Here is a 20,581-nt window from a genome sequence, read left to right as displayed (position 1 = left end):
TTTTTCACTAAGGTGTTCAATGATTTTTATCCTGGCATATTTTTTTAACATTGTTATTTTTTTTCTGACCTTGCGCTGATCCAAGTGCCTCACCTTCGGTTTGGCTTGCCCCCACGTGTGTCATGTAGAAATCCAACTACGAGCAAGGCGTTCTTTCTCAGACTAAACTCATGCCTACTTGGCAGCGAAGTTGCGGTCATTTATTCATGCGTTGATCCTGGCAACCTACTTTCGTTTTGGCTTTCCCCTACGTGTGTCATGCGGACATCCAACTTCGGGTAAGTGCCTTTCACAACTCAACTCTTGTCAACATAGGTTTCCCCATTGCGTTGACATGGAGTTGTTATTCTCAACATATATTTTTATGATTTTTTTTTTTTAGAATAAGAACTAAAAATACCAAGGTCGAAAATAAATACCTCACCCCCAAATTTAAAATGCGGCAATGCCCTCGTTACCAAAAGATTGAAAGAAGTCATGTGATGTTCTTAGGAAGCTACGTAAAGATGGTTTGAAAGAAAGCTAGCAGACCATTAACTTCTAGAAATATTTCATGAGGTAACTTTTGTAAGATTAAGTTGACTCTAATATATATATGAAAAAAATAGAAGCATGTGTTTCATCATTGAAACCATAATTGGCAAAGAGACAACATGCAGTAACTTACTAAATTTATCCATGTTAAATGATTGTGGTAATCAAAGAGGATGCGGTCAACCCCCAAATTTTTGTTGTCGCCCGCATTGTTTGTTGGCGCATCCTGCTTTGCGGATCTTCTTCTTTTGGATTGCGGTGACGGAATAGAGTAGTTGCTTCCTCGCGTAACGCCTCCGCAATCATTCACCTCGATCGTTTGCAAGAAAAACATCGAGAGGGTCAAATGATTTTAAACAAAACAAAATCTTTTTCCGCAATCGTTCAGCACAATTGCAATTTTTTTTTGTAGAATAAGAAAAGCACAGAGAGATAAACAATAACAACAAAGTCCTTACGATAATAGATAATAACGAGTATGATGAAAGTTCATGAAGTATTGATGCATGAAAAAGGATATTCAAAAGAGTTGCATCCCTGATGAGGTTAAGTTATATATCAGGGATTGCTTATTCCGAGCTGGTCTTTTCACGTCCACGGTAGCTTTTCCCTCTTTTCTTTGCCCTCTGTGATCTTAACTGCCTTAATCCGGAGCCTTTCCCCATGAATGTTCATTATAATTTCCTGCTTACGCACATCAATTTGAGCGCGACCAATCGAAAGGAATGGTTGCCCCAATATGATGGGCGCATCTTCGTCTGCTTTATAATCCAAAATGAGAAAGTCTGTCGGCAAGATGAATTTATCAATTAAGATTGCGGCATTTTTCAGCTCTCCTTCAGGATGTATTCGCGATCTGTCCACAAGTAGGAGAGTCTCTGTCGTGGGCGTGAGTGTGCCAATATTCATTCGTTTGAAGATTGATAGCGACATGATGTTTATACTTGCCCCAAGATCACATAGTGCTTGGCCAATGCAGACCCTTCCAATGGAGCATGGTATTGTGAAGATTTCTGGGTCGCACATTTTTTATAGGATCATGACATTTTGTGTTGCTACCACTGTTGCGATCTCGTCTTCATCATTTTGTTTTTCTTTCAATCTTTGCGAAGCTGGTGGTAGTTGGACTTCTTCTATCTGATGTTCTGAAGGTTTGAGGATGGACGCAACTTCGGGGTTCATTTTCTCGGGCTTTTCCAAACTATAGATAAACGGATCCTCGGTTGTCACTGCATTCAAATTGGTCACGAATGAGTTCCTCCCTTACTTCCGAAGTCATTTTGTCGCTTAGCATGGAGACTGCTAGGCATTGTTCCTTCTCGGTACCCCCAGCGTTGCGAGGAGCTCGGTTGAGCTCGGCAGCATTTCTTGCGGTCTATTTTCAGCTCGCCTGCAATTTGTCCCAGTTGAATTTTAAGATTTTGAATGGACGGTTCTTGATTCTGAAGCACTGATTAGTTTTTCTCAATGTACTGCTTCAACAAGCTCTCTAAGGATGAAGATTGCGGTGTTTGCGAGCTGCTAGCTTGACTATGCGTTGGACCGTTGTTTTACGGGAAAAATCCGAGTGGCTCTCCTTTTTGTGCCACTGGTTGGAAGTTTTGTTGTTGATTTTTCTACGCAAATTTTGGGTGGTTTCTCCACCCGGGGTTATATGTATCGGAATAAGGATTATTCTTTATGAAGCATACTGACTGCGGGTTAGCTAGACATTCCTCCATCGAATGAGTGTCTCCACAAATGACACAACTTACGGTCGTTTGTGCAATTGTGTTGACCTGTCTTTTCTTCACTCCCGTGTTATTAATTGCAATGCCTTGAATCAAACTCATCATCGCAATCATCTCATTTTGGAGGGATGCGATGGCCCCGTTGTTTGCGTCATTATCTTTTATTCTTAATCTCTGATCGCTTTCCCGTCAATCCTCGTGATTTTTGGAAATGCGATCAAGTATTGTCTTTGCCTCCTCATATGTTTTGTCTAGTAGACCACCAGTGGCTGCCGCATTGGTAGCGGTCTGCAAAGAGGGATTCAGTCCTTGGTAAAAAATCTCCATCTGCAGGCAGTCTGGTAAGCCATTATGTGGACAATCTCTTACCAGCCGCTTAAACCTCGCTCAAGCATCACTGAGCGATTCGTCATCTTCTTGTTCAAAATTTTATATTAATTTCCTTCTCCTGGTATTCTCAGTAGGTGGGAAGTATTTTTTTCATAAACTTCTCGACGACTTGTTCCATGAGGTTATCCTATCGATTCGAGAGAATACGCTCATTTTCTTACCTGATCAAACAAAGAAAATGGAAACAATGTTAGTTGAACTTCTTCGGTAGAGATATTTGGGAACACAAAAGTGTTGTAGATTTCTATGAAGCTCCGGGGTGGGCATGCAGATCTTTGCCACGCCTCCCTCCAAACTGCCCAGCAGCCTGGATCATCTGCAACATTACCAACTTCCTTTCAAACCTCGATCCATCTAATGCTGGCCTCATGATTCCTAGAGAGAAATCATAGAGGTTGGGCGACGCATAGCTCCGAATAGGTCTATTACGGTCATTCGCCAGAAGGATGGGGTTGGTCATTATATTGTTCGCATTTGCGGCCCTTTTTGCCAGTTGTTCTGCCATTCTTGGGGTTCTCTCTTATTGTTGGTGGTTGTCTCTTAGTCTATGTCAAAATGTTCTCTCAATCTTCGGGTCGTAATTCGCCAGAGATTGAGAGTCTACAAAGAAATCAGAAAAATTACCGTTAGCACACTGATTTGCCGAGGTGTCAGACAACGGCGCCAAAAACTTGATGCGTTCTTTTATGAAGTGAAATTATAGATGAAATGTGATGATGAAAATGCGTTGAGCAATCAAGTTTTCTTAGTGAGATCCAAGTATAAACTCCACTGAGTTTTCTGGTAAGTCCAGGGTCGAACTCAGGAACTTGGGAAGACAATATGCGGTGGTAACTTTTCACGAAGACTTTGAGGTAACCGGTAGCTCAAATAATTATTTGGTGTTGCTGGTTGTGGTGATAAAAATAAACAAATGCGGCAGAGTTACAAAAAGAGTTGATAAACGGAAGATGCGATGAGTATGCTGAGAAGGGTTTCGGCTAACACTTTCTAGGATGCGTTCATGCTATGCGATTATGCAACACACATACAATAGTAAACCATCTCTCGATGCGAATGCTACGACTTCTAATGCAAAAACACATGTGATATATGCGATAAATCTATCGGACCTACACATAAGCCTCTATTCTTATTTATGCGATGACAAAATGACACACATACAAATAAGGCGATCACATAATATCATACCTATCTCTAGGGTGCATGCGATGCAGGTTGACAAACAGAGCTTATCTCTAAGCCCTTATCTCTTGTTTATGCAGATCTAATTTTGCTCTCTCGAGTCTAGATTCTAATCTAGCTCTCTCAAGTCTCAGGTTTTTTTTTTAGACTCTCTCTCGAGTAGTTCTAAAAGGATGTTGGGCACAACATAAAACAGGATAATCGCAAGCAATGAAAATCCTAGGTCATGTTAGCTTAGTTCTTCTCAACCCATTCGGTAAGTTTAGCTACTCATGTTTGCTAAGAGAGTGAACAGATGTACAATAAGAACTTCCATTGTATAAATATAAATTTGAGGTACAAAATAACAATGCAAGAAGAGAATAAAGTGTCTGGTAGCAATCTCTTGCTTCCCAGGCTTTTACGCTATCTTTTCTACTCGTATTCAAAAGATAATCTTGCTCTCATGAGAGTCGGCCCGCTCTCTACTTTCTACGCCTCTGGGTTCTCTCTCGAGTTTCCCTGAGCGATCTTCAAGCGTCTCTTCCCTTCTCTTGCTCTACCTTAAAATAAAAAAGGAAAACTATGGACAAGGCTATTCTAACTATGGAGAAAATTATCCAAGTATCCAAACTGGTGAACCCCTTTTCTGAAGGATGTCTTTGGTATTTATAGAGCTTCAGGGTGAAAAGTGGCTTCTCTTATGATTGCACAGATGGGACGGCTTTAATTCTTTGACTGATGCGCCGAATATTTGTCATAAAAAAGCTGAGTGTACTTGTTATCGTTAGTGGCTTGTCAACATAATTCGGATTCGACCATCATCAGTTTTCTGTCCCATTGTAATTAATTATGCCTTTCACCCAGATGTGCCCATCAATTTGCGTTGGCTCTATGCGGCAATCCTTCTTGAGTAGATGTTTGCGAACATAAATCACCGCAAAGCTTTGCGGTAATTCTGCGCTCGACCATTGATTTCTTGTGATCGCACTTTTCGCCTTGTGTCAATGCATATTCTGCATAAATATACAAAAATTAACTATTTCTATGGGATGAACGCATGCGACCGCAATGTTATGAACTTAATGCTTTTTGGACGCAATCTAACATATTTTATCAACGCAAACCTTCATTTTTTAATAACTTAGCAATGTAATAACGTGCATTTCTGCCCGTTATCACGTAGTGCCACTCATTTGCTACACGATCGCCCAGCATGCGCAACTCCAATGCACAACGCCCATGCTCGCGCACACTTGAGACTGCTGCATGCCTTCTAACCTCTTAAGACTTTGGTTGTCGCATGCCTTCCCACGCATTGCTTTTCCTCTCGGCCATACTTTGAATTCCTTCAACGCCCAAATAACCTCCCAAATGAGCAAGGCCAACGCATGGCACAACACTTAGCCAATTTTCTAGCCTCTAACGCAATGGGTTATAGTTAGCCAATTTTTTTTCAAGCTTTACCCAAGAGTCAAGCTTTCATAATCAAACTTTTCTTCTAAATTTTCACCTTTTTCTCTATAATTACAAATTAGTTCTCACATCAACCTACTCACCACACTAGTCTCAGTAAGGAACATGCACAAATAGAGAAATTAGGGCTCAGGGTTCATCTCAAACTTCTTCCCTGGCACTGAAAGAGTTAGAATTCGTGCAGACACCAATCTTTGCTTCAACTCCTAAAAAATTTCGTGCACACTTCTCTGTCCATTCAAACTTAGCATTCTTCCTAGTCAAACTTGTCAATTGAAGGGCTAATTTTGAAAAGCCTTTCACAAACCTCCTATAATAACCTGTCATATCAAGGAAACTACGTTTTTCTATCATTGAGGTAGGTCGCTTCCATCTCACTATAGCTTCTGTTTTTTGAGGATATGCACTTATTTTCACAGTTGACACCACGTGTCCTGAGAACACAACCTGATCTCATTACTTACAAAATTTTCTACTTCCAAGCTTACTTTTTAACTTTCGGTACTTAGAGAATTCCCTTTTCTTGGTTTACTCCATGCCTAGCTTTCCTTTAGAAGTATCTTCCCAATCTTTCACTAAATGTTAAATTCTCTCGAAACTACCCGAGAGTCCTCATTCAATACTTAGAAATTTTCTTCTTACTTCTCTTATTCTCAAACTTACCCTTGGAGAACTTCTTTCTTCTCCTTAGCTTATCACTTAACCTTTCGTCCATCAAGTTCAGCTAACTTTAGGTGTTAACACTTAGAGAATTTTTCTTCTTCTTTACTAGAATACTTTGAGAATTTCATTCTCTGTACACTTGTACATACTACCTCAGTACACAACATGGATGCTTACCAAGTTAGCAACATAACACTTATCATACCTCGCAAGCATTGGTACTTTGGAAAACAAGAGTTTACACCTTTAATATCTAAATTTCTTTTATTAATTTAAAAAGTAGGCTAAATTTAACCTCATAAATCTAAACACCCTGGTAGAGGTTATACTTCCTATTGAACCTCAACTTCGGTCATACACTGCTTAACATATCATAATACTCATTACATATGTACTAGGACTTGTGAGCAACTCAATGCTTAAGCTTGAATTCCTTACTTTAGTACATATATCTGGTTTTAAGCTTATGAACTTTGGAAGGCTTCTTAAAGTAAACCATCTATACTGAATTCATATATCATTTAACTTTTCTGCAACTTCCCTTAACATCTTACTTTAAATTTTCTTCTTTATACCTTAGTTGAAGTAGAGCCTTTTTTCTCATACTCTCAACGTCATTATCCTTAGCTAATGTAGAGTGATCTCAATACATTCAACATCAATTACTACTATCATTACGCAACTTATACATAATTTTACTTATCACATTAGTCACTACATTAATTTAAATGCTTTGAGCATTCTAACATACTCAACACTTGTAAGCCAACATTCATAACTTTGCTACTTCTCTTCCCTCAGGCCTTTAGACTCCGTTTATACCTTCTTGTTCCCAAATAAACTTTTTTTCCTGAAGTGGCCAAGTTATACACATTTATAGCCAATGCATGTATCCTTCTGGGGCACTACCCCCAATGACACCTGTTATAGTTATGGCATAGAGATATACCTTTGAGATCGACAACAAACTCTTCTATTTGCTCGGTTTCTTCCGTCTTCAAATTACCTTCACCTAGGCTTTTTCTTTAAACCCGATGCTTCACCATGCTTGGAATTGTGAATCCCTTTTCTTCTACCTCTAGTGTTCCCTACTGACTTATATGTTTGGGTCTACTCTAATCCTTTCCTATTCCTTCTTCCTGGCTCCATTGTCCTAGACTCTTTTCTACTCTCGTAGCAGCTTCCTCTAGTTTAGAGAACTCATTCCATTCCACACTAGCTGTTACATGGGTACATATACCTTTTCTAGTCCATTCATAATCTGTTTACATCTTTTAGTTCCATCATCAATTATGTTAAAATCCTACTGGAACAATTCGGTGTCCCTTTGTTCGTACCCCACTATTGATATGAAACCTCGTACAAGTTTGAAAAATTCATTCCGCTTGGTTTCATGGAATGATCATGAATAGAATTTTCGACGGAAGGCTCGCTCGAACTCAAACCATGTAGGTTCTTCTACACTATCCCTTCTACTTTCCAGTACTTACTATCAGTCCTCTGCCTTCTTTTTTCCTCTGTCCTCGGGCATCTCATATACTTTTCTACTAAGCTCATCCATACCTTGGCATCAGCTGGGTTTATTATTTCCTAAAAATTGAGTACTTCTAAGACTTCAATCTTTCCAAGCCAAACTTTCCTCTGGATCTAACTCTATCGATCCTATTCCTTCTACTAACCTCTAAGTATACTAATCTAATACCTGTTCATTTACCTCAATACTAGCCCTAGGATGACTTAATTCATCCTCTGCTTCCTTGTTTTACCCTTTGGTAGCATTTGGAGTTCCGATATTGAGTTGCTTTTATGTCTACCAAATGTATCAATGACTCTCTACTATACAATAACAAACATCTTTTTAATGATAACTTTTTCTTGGTTCCTTGTGCACAAGCGCACACTAATTCCCTAGTGCATGCTTAATGCACTATACTCCTTTAACTTTGGCCCTTAGGTTCCACCTGAAATCCTAAGTTTTATTCTTATAACTAACCCCCATTTTCATAAGCCATTTGACTTCTCAAGTCCTTTACTAACCCCATTATCTCTCAAATCTTTCAGGTTTTTCATAAACCTTTGATCTCTCTCTTTTACTTTACTTATCAGGTTTCCCCTTGAACATCTAATCCTAAACCTTCCATGAGCTTAAATTCCTCAGGTTTCTCATGAACATCTAGCTCTTAGACCTTTATTGAGTAGATAACCCTTTAGGTTTCCCCGAATCTTTACTCTGATGCCAACTTGTCACATCCCCTCCCAGATTATCTTTTTAACCTAAGAGAAAGTGTGAAGACAATAGATGCCGACTTGTCTAGTGCCAACTGAACCTGTTAAACTCACATCTTATAAACCTGTATTAGTCTTCAACCCATAAATCTGTTCATCAATAATTCTATCACAAAATAGAGTTTAACTCATCATCACAATACTCTAATTACTACATCACCCTTCAGAATATGGCTTATTATAGACCAATGTCCTGACTCTAACTCTATAGAGACTAATTAATTACCGACCACTTTTAGTTTAACACCTGACTAACAAACTCTTTACAATGGTGGCAGATTGGACCTTCTTTGTCAAGTAACCCGCAATCTCTGAATCTCGGAACTCTTCTGCTACTTGGGAGGGGGAGGGGGAAACAAAAATTTTGGAAAGAATGAGATGGGGAGCTCAATGAGTGGCATGTTTAAGAACATAAGATTTTTCTATGGAAATTCATTTGCAAGCAACTTTCTAAATCATTAGCATGCTCTTTTAGCTTTAGTTTAAAAAATACTTTGTACACATAAGGCACATATAAACATCGTACTCTCAAATTATTTAGTGAAAACTAGAGTTTGTTTAAATCATAGACTTCCATACTTAGAACATAATATGCTAATTAGAAGATTCATAACACAAATATCAACTAAAAACATTCTCAAAGTTTTAGGGTTTAAGACAGGCTTTTCACTAAGCTCGTCAAATAAAATAACTCTGAAAATCTTGAAAGCATTTTATGAAATAATCATATAAAATATTTGTATCATTTTACACTTTAATTGGGTGGAGCCCCTTTTTGCTCACATTCCTAATGTCGAAAAACTTAGCTGAAGTGGAATTCTACATCATCAACAACGTCAATAATACTCTTACGTGCACGTAGAGATTTTTCCTAGTTACCTTCATCTCCTTCATCATTAGGGTGGAATCAACCCTATATGTCGTCGTCTCTTTGGGTAACGGGGACCCAGATACCTTCTCAACCTCTAGTATCAAGTTTCATAGTTAGGGTACTAAAACATATTTCTCATAATAACTTTGAAATAGTATTCCTCATTAACACATCATTGTGAGGGAATATCATTATTAGAACACATAATCATTAGGAATGCACGCATTAAATACCACATTAAGCTCTAACTCATCTAAAGCATGATATGACTCATTTATCAAACATACTATATTTGATCATTTTCAAACATACTAAAACTTGAAAACTAGTAAAAGCATAAACTTTGAAATACTTTAAGAGTTAAAAGCCATTCACACTTAGTCCCCTTCCTAGCCTCTTAGGCTTTGAGCATCCTTTAGGTCAACAGATACTCCTTCATTTTGTAACATAGTTAGCCGCATGGTCCCTTCTTGGACGCATGGTCCCTTCTTGGGAGCATGATCCCTTCTTGGATGCATGGTCCCTCCTTGAGCACATGGTTCTTTTTGTTTTCCTTCATTTTCTAACACTTATAAAATCAATTCCACTATTGGTGCAGTCTGTTTGTTGTGGGTCGTTTGGATGGAGGAGTATGTGTTTCGGGGTCGGTTTTTGTGGGTGATTCGTAATGAGGTGGGGCGGTCATGGTGTTTGAGAGTGATATTGTGCTGTCGTGATAGGCTTAAGCCGTTTATCGGGATGCAGATTGGTAATGGGAGGAGATATTTTGTTTGGTGGGATTTGTGGTTGTCTGGGGGCTTATCTTGGAGCATTATGGAGATCGTGTGATGTATGATGCTGCCAGCCGTCGTGACGCTAGACTGTCAGATTTATTATCTGTTGATGGTTGTTGGCAATGGCCTTCGTTTTCTTGGGAACTTATTGAATTGTGGGGTCTGGTTTAGGATGTGGTTCTGAGGGTGAGTGTCAAAGATAGTTGGGTTTGGGTTCCAAGTGGTAATGGTCATTTCACTATTGCTAGTGCTTGGGAGTGTTTACATTCTAGGCATCCTAGAGTGTCTTGGGCTCGTCTGGTTTGGTTTGGGGGTAATATTCTGAGGCATTCCTTTTGTGCCTGGTTGAGGAGGTGAGATCAGTCAGTGGATGATTCTTGTGTTCTTTGTTTGGGTGGGATAAGAGTCTCGAGATCATTTGTTTTTTTTTTTACTGTGAGTTTGGAAGTGAGGTTTGGGAGGGTGTGGTTCATCTATTGGATTCGTCTCATAGGGTTGCTGGGTGGGATGTAGAGTTGAGTTGGGTGTGTCGGATGGGGTCTAGTAAGGGTGTTCGTAGTAAGTTGTTTCGTGTCTTTTGGTGTGCGTCTATATATTATATTTGGCAGGAGAGGAATCGTCGGTTGCATGGCGAGCGCCCAAGAACGACGTCTACTTTGTTTTATCTTATTGTCTCTATAGTTCGTGCATGTGCTGCTTCCTGATCTTTATGGCCTTCTCTAGTTTGTTTGTTCTCATCGTCTCTTGTTTTTTCTTGTTTTCTTTGGCTCTTGTTTTGTCCCTGACTTGTTGGGTTTGTTTGGTTTCTGTTTCCTTCTTATGGTTGGTTTGTTTGTTTATCTTTAGACTCTGGTTTGTCCTGGTTTGTTCCTTTAGGTTGTTCTGCTTGTTCTGTTTGTGCGTTGCTTTTGTAGGTGTTTTGTTTGTTGTGGTGCCTTGATCCCGGGCTATGGGATCCCCCTTGTTATTATATAATAATATTACCTATTAAAAAAAATCAATTCTAGCTCGAATTAGACAACATTTTCTTCATGAAACTTGTTAAGAATTATATCAAGAAGCTTACCTCCAAATTTGAGCTTCTAAATCCTTCTCTAGAACTCAAAATACTCAAAATACCTCAGCCTACTTCGGATGCTTCGAATTCTTACCTTCATCAAGTTTCCTTCACTTTTGGGCATCCTTCTGTCCAAATCTTCTCATGGAAACTCAGGTTTATATTTTATAATAAAGGAGTTTCAACTTAGTTGAAAATATTCTTGATAGCATAAGCCAAATGCTCCCTTCGCTTGCATCTTTCAACCCTTAGTCAGCTGCTTGATTCTTTCAACCCTTAGTTAGCAGCTTGCTTCTTCATCATCTAAATCCTAAGTTCAACTTTCAGAACATATAACTCGAAATCTATTCATTACAATCTGAAACTTCCTTCTATGAACTTCTTACATAACCCTTGGAATAACTTACCTCAAAATTGGAGCTCTTAATTCTTCCTAAAATGGCCAAAGTTCATCAGAAATCACGGACTATCCGATTGAAATTAGAATCTGCACTACCTTGATTCTTTTTTGATTTTCAGCATCAATTCATGGGAGTTTTATTTCTGTTCCTCGTATTTTCTTCCTCACTTATCTAGCTTTCAGATGGCTTTGAGATTACTTCTTTTGGTTGAGTAAAAAGGGTCAAACTGATCCTCTTTTCACAGTTCATATTTATAGAGAATTTGGCATGAATTTCAGCTTCCTTAATTTGGCTAAGTAACCTCTCTAGCTATCAATTTCCTCTTATTTGGCTAACCCTTATCATGCCACCTTCTGCTTCAGCCATATTCATGTGTCTTGCGTCATTCAACACTTTATGTTGAACACATGGAAGCTTGCTCCACGCATGGATGTTCCTTTGCTCCCAACGCATCACTAGGTTTTAAGCTTCCCAATGCATGAAACGTCTCCAAACCCATCTAACCTCTATGGCAAGCCAACCAATGCATGGTTCACCTTTCCTCACCAAATCCTTCAAAGTGAGGTTCCTTCACCTCATGACATAGCTTATTTCCTTGCCATTCCTTTTCCTTTCAACGCATGGTGGTCTTCAATGCATGGTTGTTGCATAATTCTCAACACATGGGGCTTGTTTAAGCTATCTTGCACGTTCTACTTGGCCTTGCTCCTTAGGTAACATTTCCTCAACACATGGTGTCTCAAATTTTCCCTAAGGCCTCTTTGGACCATGGTAACCCTTGCCATGCGATCAACTTCCCTCATTTTCCTCATTCCTTAGTTTTTAAACTCTTCCTCAAAACATGACTTCTTTACTTGAGTTCAAAGCATGATTATTGTTTTTCTCATCATGCTATGCATCCAAATAGGCCTACATTCTCAAGGTATGTGTCCACTTGGCCTCCCTTAGAGTTTCTTGGTGCAACTCCTTCCAAAGTGGTTGTCTCATGCTTCAACTATGCTCCAAAGATAGCCTTCTCCACGCCCGAACTCCTTGAGCCCCACCTATGCATTGAGCATCCTCTTAACCATGCCTTCAACGTATGGTCCCTTGGATTTTCCTTATCTTTACTTAGCTTGGCCAACCATCTCTCATCTTTCCCTTGCTCATGTCCCCACATGACCTACCAAGCTAGCTCGAGGTGTGATACACTCTTCCTCTATTGGACTACCTCCAATGCATGGTTGCCCTCTCTTGGCAACACTTAGCAACTTATTTCCATGTTAAGTACCTTTGTGTACATCTACCTTCCCAAGCATACCTATCCTTAACTTAGCCAACTCAAGCCTTCCTCCTTAAACGCTCCCTAGGGTAATACAAGCCTTGCTCCTAAACACCTTGGGCCACACTTCACAAGTTACTCCAACTCGGAGAATACTATTTTGGGTCGGGGCATGCATAAAACATGCCATGTTAAGCATTTGGAAAGGGTCAGCCTCGGTCTTGGGCCCGAGGCTGAGGTCACTAGGCTTGTCCAGGCCTAGGCAAACCCCCCTTCTTAGGCCTATTTCAATCTTTAGTTGACACTTTCAGCCTGTATTACTCTTCTTCTTGACCTTATCATTTCTAAATGTCAATTATACCTTTTGATCCAAAATCACCCATAAAAATTGTATACAAGTTTGTAGTAATTTTAACCATGCTATAAGCAATGAAATATAATTTCATTGGTGTTCGAAATATACATATAAAGAAAATCTTGCATGCCATCTAATTTTTGCTAGTTGTCTATGTATGAAAGGCGCAAATCTAGACGAAGATGCGCAAAATTGAACGGAGGGTGAGACACATGGATGTCATCGTTCGTGTGGGATATGATTGGTGTATGAATTTGAGAGGTTAGAGAGAGATTTGACATGATGAATCTAGTGTGGGACATGGATGTCATTCACATGAATATCATCATAAGTTGAAGGAGGTCAAATCACGTGTTTCACCAAAGAAAAAAAAAGTAGAAAAAAGTATTGATGCATGGGGGATTATGAAGACAAATTAAGGAGGGCACTACCAATCAATATGTGGTTGCCTAAAGTTTAGGATTTCAAATTTGAAAAGAAAAAGTTATCATTTGAAAATTTAAGAGTGATTTTAGGGATTTTTAGAATGAAAGTTGGTTTTCTTTAATAATTTTTCTTTTTCTACTTTTTAAAATCAAGACATAAGGGTTTTATTAGTAATTCAATTCTAACTTTTGTGAAAAAGAGTTGGCCTACTTATCTATTTGGGGAAAAAATTTGAAAAATTTAGAATATTTCAAATATAGGCCCATATTAGGGCTATATAGGTAGAATAAAAGATAAATAGAAAATTTTAAATGAAATCTATATAAAATGAATCTATATACCGTATTTATATAAAAGCAAAAATACTAATTAGTAAATGAAAAAACTGCCCTAAAGCAACAAAATTAAGTACAAACGAGAATTCAAAGATAAACTACTTCAAATACAATTTGAAAACCACAAAGAAACTCTATCTAAATATTCTAGAACCATAAATATACCGTATTTAAACATTCTAGAACCACAAATACAGAGTATCTAAACTTTCCAAAAGCAAAAATTAAAAATCACTCAATATGGTCCTTAATGTTTCTAGCTGCCTATAGAATGCGTGTATGTGAGCGAATATGACGATCAGGTGGTGGGGGTCATTAGAAACTTATGGATGTCTACAACAATGGACTTCCTCCAAGGCGAGAAAGAGAAAAGTTAATTGTATCAATGAAGTTGTTGTTGGCAAGTGAATATTTGAAGAAATTGCAACTTTATAATGATGTGACTATTGGAAATATGATTGCGTTTCACACCAAATCAATTGTAGGGAGTTTCATTTTATTCATTCCATGTGACCATTTTGCTCATAGGATCTTGAAAGCCAACTTTAAACACTATCGATCCCATAACATCATTGTTGAAAACAATGTTCAAAGTAGAAACAAAAGCAAGAAACATGTGTGTGACCAAAAAAGGTCGGCGACCTAACGAGGGTGGTCGTCAAATGCTAGCCAAGACAATGGAATTCAAGAAAGGGTTGTTGAACCAACGATCGTAGACATGAGATTGAGAAGGAGAAAAAGAGATTTCGAGGGGCGGCTAAGTAAAAGAAGATGGAGAAGATGAGATTTAGAGTTTTTGTTTTCTTATTTTAATAATGATGATGATGATGTTGAGGTTGATGCCCTAGTAGGGTCCTGTAGTTTGTAAACACGTGTATGAATAAATATTTATGATGCAATAATATGAGATATTTTCTTTACTATTGTCCATGAAATATGAGATACTTTAGTTGCACTAACCACAAACCAATAAACTAAGATCTTTGGTTATCGTTGTAACTTAAGCATGTATGTGGAGACATACAAGTGAATCATGCCTTAAATGATAATCTAAAGGGTCTGTAGTATATAGATAAAAGAGGGAAACCTTATCCTGATGACACTATGGATATGACCCGCTTTGTAGATGTTACAAGTGTTGTAAAGTGCTACTGATGGTCTGATTCTGATCATTCATGTGGAGACATATGAGCAGGGGTATCCTATACAAAGGATTTTGTATAGGACCAGACCACGAAATGTTTAGTCTCGTTATATAACGTCGTTCATGATAGTGACTTTCATTTCTCTCGGATGACCGTAGGTAATATGATCTTAATCCTGAGTGAGTTGGGAACTTCTGCCTATGAGGGCGGTCCTTTGATTTACATGGGTGCGAGTGGCTAGATCGCCGACTCAAACCTACCACTTTGAGGATTCTTCTGATTGAAGAGCTGGGAACTCAGCTACACAAGGCGGAATTCACTCCTTCCCAGAAGTAGGGGTAAGTAGATAGATTGCTCCCTTAAAGGCTAATTTCGGGGCTTGAATAATGTGGCGCCACACCTTCTCATGGCCAGAGAAGTATTCACTCATAGTAGAACTATGATGTATTGTTCATTAGAGGATTCAGTGGTACTTAAGGAGTTAGATGTAACTACAGAAGCAAAACGGTAAATTGGCCCAAGTGTACTTACGAGCGATTTGTGAAGGGTCATCGTATTGTTGATTGGTTATATCCAATGGACACAGAAATATATATGTAGTACAAAGAGTGCAACTGTCGGTCTTTAGTGGAGTGCTTAGCAGTTAACGGATGGTGGATATCATGATTAAAGAGTTTAGTCAGTTATTCACGTACCGTTGGAGCTTCAAGCTACAGGCTCATAAGGTCCCCTTAGTAGCTTAATAGATTCAAGTTGAGAATAAGTTTTTGGGTTAGTTTGAAATGTTCAAATTAACAAGAGGGAGGTTGATTATATATGATATAATTAAATTATTTCAGTTATATGTGATATAATTGATTTGATGTATTAGATACATTAATTGGAGGAATTAATATAAATATAATTTATATTAAATGTCATAAAGGAGAAAAGAACTATGGTTTAAATATTACATATGATGTGATATTAAAACTATAGTTATAAATATAATATGATAAATTAGTTATTATATTTATTTATAATAAAACAATTATATGATAATTGTTGGTGGTTATTCTTTAATCCATTAACCGATTGCAAGTGGGAAGTTTCTTTCAGTTTTATAACTGAAGAATAAAAGTGAAAATTGTTTTTATTTTTTAAGATTGCATCATAATCACAAACCATTCAATCGAGAGAAAAGTAAAGCTATACGATAGCCGCCCTTTGAGAGAGTGAACGACGAGTGAGTTTACTAGACAACTGCATCTCGTTTACTAGACAATCGAGTACCCTGTCTATATAATAGACATTCTATTTCTCCCACTTACTCAATCGTTTAACTCGATCGTATACTTCTCATTCCCTCTACCAAATTCATACAAAGCCCACACCTTCTGGATTCTCACACCGAGAATACCAAGGTAATCGAGTGGTAGTGTCAAGTGTTTCTGTTTGAGGGTCGAGGATCGAGTCTTACTCGATTGGGTTCAAGGATCTGACAGTTCGTGGAATTGCACTGGTTGTTCGTTGCGTTCCTGCTCGTGATCGAGTTTTCCAGGACACTTGACTGGTGTAGATCGAGGAATTACTTGAAGAAGAGTTCTTCAAAGGTATGTTACTCGATTCCCTCTATTTTTTAGAAGAAAGCATGTTGTAATTTACTATATAATGCATAACTATTCTTGTATGTTTGTAAATGCTTTATTCTTTCACAATGAGTTTGGAACGATCTTGCTTTCGCTCACTGGCTCTCTTATCTAAGAGTTTCTTCAAATGATGATGCTGATAAACTGAACAAAAGTTATATATATACATACACACATGTTTCAAACATTTCAAGTTTAATTCATTTATATGCTTCTTTTTAAGTACAACAAGCCATTTTTACGTTTTTCTATATGAAAAATTGAAAACATCGAAAATATGGGGAAAGAAAGATCAAATTAATTTGATAACAATATGTATAAAATAATGAAAAAATGTTTACATACAATTGAATTTGTAACAAATAAATAACCAAACCAAAAGTTAGATAAAATCAAATTTGATAATAACAGATAAATCCAAGTATAAATTGAAGAGAAAAATCAAGAAGTTTTTGTTTGTTGTGATTAATTCGATAACTAGTTAGATAAAATCTAATTTGATAATAAAATATAAATTCAAATATAATTTGGGAGTGAAAAATCAAGAAGAGAGCTTATTTATTTACAATTACACTATATTCCTAATTCCATTTTCATTTAAGCTTTAACAATTATACTATATTTATAATTTCATCAACCACAAAACCTACGAAAGAAGCCTAACTCGTTGTAGAGGCATAACAAAAACATCAAGATTGCAAAAGTGAATATTAATTTGTTTGTCAAAGAGACAAATTAATGGTATGGTAATATAATAAGATGATAATGAATAAATGGTGATTAAAAAAATACAAAAAATGATAAAATTTAAATGAGATATACAATTTGTTAGATGATAATATGTATAAACTATTAAGTAAAATCTTAATCAAGATAAAGAATTTTAATCCGAATTGAAAATAATAAAAAAATAAATAAAATAATGTAAAACCTAAATATATATTATAAATTAAAATCAAAATGGTGATAAACAAATTAAAGATTGATTAATTCTAAATATTTCCAAAAAATGTTTAACTTGAATCAAAACATATATGAAACCGCTAATTCAAATTTTAAAATGGGAGAAAACATTGACACATTTATCTCTTGAATCCATTAGATTGAAGTCTCATAACCGACGATTCCATTTACACTATACGATTCTATTTACACTGTATTTCTATCGAGAATTTATACAATGTCGAAAAAACTATTAATTGATCATATCAGGGACATGGGGATTAAAAAAGTATATATCATGTATGTAGCACGCTTTTGCCAAAAATCTTATTATTTTCATTTTTTACAAAAATAAAAAAGTACCCCGATTTTACTATTTCATCCAATTCTCCTATCTTTGATGTTTGATCTAAAGAATCAAGCACATGTATTTGTAGATGGGCTTAGCTTACTCAAGTTTGGGCCTATATAATTCTTTAGCCCAATCCTATAAAGCAATGACACTGAATGAGCCCTCATGTCAAGTTCATAAACAATTGAATTAGGAACCATATTTCAAACTTTTCACTTCAAACTGTCCTTTTCCTATTAAAATTTATAGGGTTGGAGGACAAGAAAAGGAATGGAATATGAAAGCAAGTTGCCAACAACTTTGTTTTTCCCCAATAGCTTAACCTTTAAAGGAATAAAATGAGTTTGGCTTTTATCAACCATTCATAATCCAACATACCAATATTATATTAGAGAGAGATTCCCTTCAAACTTCTTCTCTTTCACTTTTTCCATATTGGGCAAATCATTTTCAAGACACATGAACAAAGTTAGACTTTCAAAGGGAATTTAGCATTAAAATATTAAGGGAGAGCCATGTTACTATTTTAGTGTTGAAAAAAAAAAAGTAGAGGAAAGAATACATTTTTTTGACTTTTCCTGTTTATTATATACTAAAAACTTTATTTTTGCTTGATTTGATGTTTCGACATTTATAGAAACAATGGAAATTAGCCACTCCAAATCTATGTGCCAATAATATATATATATATATATATATATTGTTAATTGGTGAAGTTAAGCATTATAAGGATTTATTCTACTTTTCATGAGTGGACTTTTTATATATTATTATTTATTTTGATAATATTTGAATGAGAGAATCAAATATCTCATCTCAAAGTCGATAATATAAATGGTATCTTAATAGATCTTAAAAATATATTTTATTAGATTTTTTAATTCTTTAGTTTTTTTTTTTTTTTTTTTTTTTTTTTTTTTTTTTTTTTTTTTTAGGGAAATCATATCTTGAATTCAAATAATGGTTAATTTGACTATTTGATAAGCATTAACACGAGAGTTATATTGCACTCAGAATTACTTCGGCTCTGTTTATTTTGGGTATACTTTTTAAGGACATTTTCAAAATTTAAATCAATTCAATAAAAGAAAAATCTAGACCCCATTTAATAATTATTTAAACTCTATTTGATAATTATTTTGTTATTTATTTTTATTCTGACAATTAAATCTATTTTATCTACATTTTTTACAATAATTTGCATCTTTTTAAGTAGGATGGTTGAATTCTTAGACAAATTTCAAAAACAAAAACTTTTTGAAAGTTACTTTTTTTAGTTCTCAAAATTTCGCTTGGTTTTTTAAACTATTAGTGAAAAGTAAATAACAAAAGAAGAAATTTGGAGGTGAATGGTTACTATACGAGACTTTAGTTTTTTTGTTTTTTATTTTTGAAAATTATGCCTATAAAAACTCGTTCAACCTTTAAATTTTATTCTTTGTTACCTACTTTTTTTCAATATTATTTTCAAAAACCAAATTAAAATTTGAAAACTAAAAAAAGAGTAACTTTAGAATTTGGAATTTGAGTAAAAGTTTAACTATTGTAATTAAAAAAATATGCAAATCATCGAAAGAAATTAAGAGAAAATAGATTTAATTTTCAAAAACAAAAAATAGAAATGAAATGATTACAAAACGGGACTGTAGTTTTTAAGAAGAGAAATGATGTCAAATGATAAAATTGCTAAAAATATTTACAAAATATAGCAAAATTTCAGAATCTGTCAATGATAGATACGGATAAACATTAACATTGACAGATTTTGACATTTTGCTATATTTTATAAATATTTTAGTTTATTTATTTATATTTAAAAATTAACCCTTTTAAGAATTTATTTTTATTTTTGAAATTCACTTCGAAATTAAATTTTTACTTAGGAAAAAAGATATTATTGTAAAAAAAAGAGAGAGAAAAACTTGGTATGGGATCAAGCATATTTTATTTTTTAAAAAAACTAAATGATAATGAAACAAAACTTTAAATTGAGTTTTTATTTAATGATTTGAAATATTGTATTAGTACAATAATTGAAAATTTTGGAGTAACTTTTCACCTCTAAAAGAGTATATCATAATTACCGTTTAATTTACTCATCAAAATTCTTTTCTTATGCATGCATTATAGATATCAATCTCCACTCGCTAAAAGAATTAAAGTTACAAAAATTTTTATTAATTAAAATGACATAAAAATGTTTTTTTTTTCCACTAAATATAACTTTATCATCAATCACATATCTATCCGTATTACATCTATGTCTTATAATATATTGAAAAAGGGGAAAAAAACAAGAATTGAGTATGCATAAACGATTACCAAGGTGGACCATTATGAAGACTCATGCCCAAATCATAATTAATTACTGAAATTGTAATTTTTTATTTATAATTTATAATTATAGATTTACCTGGCCTTGCTTTTTTAAAAAAAAAAAAAAAAAAAATTGATTTTAATAATATTCAATATTTTGTTATTAAATTAATTGTAATAATCAATTATTAAATATGCTATATCTACACGTTATGACATAATAATGATAATAATAAGAGATTTTTTTTAAAAAAAAAAAAAAGATAAAGAGTTTTATTTTTTAATTATAAATTTAATCACTAACAAATAACAATATTTCTTTTCCAGGGAAATAATCTTAGTGGGGTTTGTTTTTTTTGGAAGGTAGATAACTGAAATTTTAGATGCCGGAATTATAGATATTAGAAATTATAGATGACCGACATCTTTAGATTACCATGTTTGTTTTGTAGAAATATTTTTACAGATACTTGGAA

Source organism: Benincasa hispida, chromosome 1 (assembly GCF_027475165.1).
Source record: "Benincasa hispida cultivar pf3 chromosome 1, pf3_genome.v1.1, whole genome shotgun sequence".
Classification (NCBI taxonomy): Eukaryota; Viridiplantae; Streptophyta; class Magnoliopsida; order Cucurbitales; family Cucurbitaceae; genus Benincasa; species Benincasa hispida.
The sequence above is the reverse complement of the archived record's forward strand: the minus strand, read 5'-3'. Positions refer to the sequence as shown.